This window comes from Octopus bimaculoides, chromosome 8 (assembly GCF_001194135.2).
Source record: "Octopus bimaculoides isolate UCB-OBI-ISO-001 chromosome 8, ASM119413v2, whole genome shotgun sequence".
NCBI classification, from domain to species: domain Eukaryota; kingdom Metazoa; phylum Mollusca; class Cephalopoda; order Octopoda; family Octopodidae; genus Octopus; species Octopus bimaculoides.
In genome coordinates, this window is record NC_068988.1 from 30,895,531 (window position 1) to 30,898,282 (window position 2,752).

A 2,752-nucleotide genomic window follows, 5' to 3' on the forward strand; every position below is an offset into this window, starting at 1 on the left:
CCTTTTTCTAAATAATAATGATTTCTAACATAAACCGAAGCCAGACAGGAGACAGACAAAAAGAAAAGAAAACCTTGCCACAATAGGATTTGAAACCAGAATTTAAATGTACGTAACTGAATATTAAATATACCTTATTAATCGAACCATGACTTCTATAAACCCACCGCCCTTCCTTCCAGGATCTATGGATATAGGATATGATAATAATAAAATCAAATGTAATGAAAGCACATACCACTTAAAGAATTTTTTAAACACAGATTTATAGAAATAATTGTGTTTACTGTCACTCATTTGATTCCTAATAAAATTAATTCACTTACCTTTAAGGTTCATGACTGTTACGGAGTTGCTAATTCAGCTTCAATTTTTCTTGAAATTTGATCAATCAGAAGTGTCTTACAGGAAACAATATCTTCTGCGTTATCCAATTTCGATAAACAAGATTATTTTTTTATCTTTTAGTTTTGACAATTCAGGAAAAAAGACAATGCTTTAAAAAGACAATGCTTTAAAAAGACAATATCGTCAGATGTTTTCCAACGTTTTAATCAATGGTGAGCAACTTGAACTTACTTCCTCTCTAACTCTAGATGCTGTCGTCAGACTATTTCAGCTTTCTTCAACACGTTCTTAAACTTGCGGTCTTATCCTGTTTTGTTTTCTCTCCAGAATGCTTTAATATCAAGGTTATAAAAAAAATTATCAATTTTAAGATAAGCTTCCTTTTCCAATCTGTTTCCACTTCTATCCACTGACCAACGCATATAAACTACTTGACACAATTTACATGCATTTATGCGCTCGGTGAACAAAAGAGATATACTTTAACTTTGTGTTGTATTGATTGGTTTTCAATTTGTTTAATTTTTAATTTTGCTCTAGACAAATTATGATCGATATCATCGGTAACTAATAGGTGGCTGAGAATTGATTGGAGGACGCCATGATATGTTTATATTTTCTTTCGAATAAAATGTTGATAATGTGCCTCCCACCCCGAGAAAGGCATGGATGCCACAAATTTTCGTGTTAATTAGTGAACGAACATATTTACAGTATTTATTCTAATCCTACATTGTGCGTTCGGATATGGCCGAGATCACATATTGATTTAGCCTCGATGTTTTTACTTGGATAATCGTGTTACTAGTTAAATGTAGAGGAAAAAGAAATTGCATAATTAAAATTATTAAAAGTTTTTTTGAAATAACGTACAAAAGAGAGATTAGATGAGGTACACTCCGGAGATTAGGAGAGGCGTATGTCAGTGTAACAGAAGACACGGAGCTTGGAAGATTAGCAGTCTAGTGTTGGTGTTGTTTTTGTGTATCCATAGGTTTCAATGAGTCTTCATTGAGGAGTCATTGAGTAGTCATTTTATCAAAGAAGTTGTAACCATCATCATCTTGTTTGGGACAGTGTTCAATGGATACCACATTATACAAATGTGTTCATCTAAAAGGGTGAAATATGATAAAATAAATATTGGTGGTAATTTCAAATAGTTTGCGAAACCGCTTAGAGGTCAGGCTCTCTCATAGATATTAACATACACAATGTAGCGCCTAGAAAGGGTATTTCATCAACTGAAACTGCACTCGTAATTAGTACAAAAAACCATTAGCGTTAATATCAATTACTTAGCGAAACAGATAAGAGAGGAAACTCCGAAATAATATATTAAAGCATGAATTGTACCATGTAATAAGGTATGAGTCTGGATGACAATCAGGGTATGTTTCTGTATTATTAAATCTCTTTGATAAAGCATAGTCAGCACGATCACATTAACTGTTCTGTTTTGCTCATTATATCTGGTAGCCTACATTTAACTATGTAGTGTTTATGCAGAATAGTCGTATACCTAACAGAAATTTTCCAGTGATATCTTTATATATTCTGTGTATTTGAAGTGTACTATCTCAGATATTACGGTCAATTCTGCAACATGTAAGAATTTTGAGCTGATAATCATTTGAATTTCTATATTTATGTGTATTTGTAAAAGAAGTCCGTTCCAGTTATTGTAAAGCAAAGAATATGTGATCATCACAAAAATGTATTCATTTTAAAGACTAACTTCAATGATAGTTGTAGTTGTTAAGCTCCAAACGATGCTGAAAGCATATTTTCAACAGCATAAGTTTATGTGTCCTAAGGTGTGATTTAAAAGCTAAAAGTATTTTCTGATCGAACGACCACTGGGTGACACACGCTGTTGTTCTTGAGGTGTAATAATTGATATTTCCTTGCATATTACCGCTGTTTGATTCACACTCATTTTAGAATCTCAGATTCACACACTTGTTAGAGTAGTCCTCTAGTTTAAAGCTCTGTAAAAGAAGTCCGAAGAATGGGCCTCCAACCGGGCCTTCCATGATACCCATAAAGCCAGGAACCTTTCAGAACCCTTTTTTACCTATATAAATGCAGCCAGCAGTGATTATCTATTGATTAGTTCTCAGTCTCAGTTACACGGTCAATAATAGATTGTTATTATTGTTATTATTATTTTTTTAAATTAGCTTAATATCATTAATCGAGAGTTTATGTCTGAACTTCTAAAAAGCTACGAGGAAATTACTTGTTTCAACTTGTTACTTCTCTTGATATTCATGAGCGTCTTTTCGTATTCTTTCTATTCACTTTACATGGAAGTTGGTGAAGGACATATCAGCTTTAATATTATTAATAAATATCCTTACAAACACGCACAAACATAAGCATATATATATATATATATATA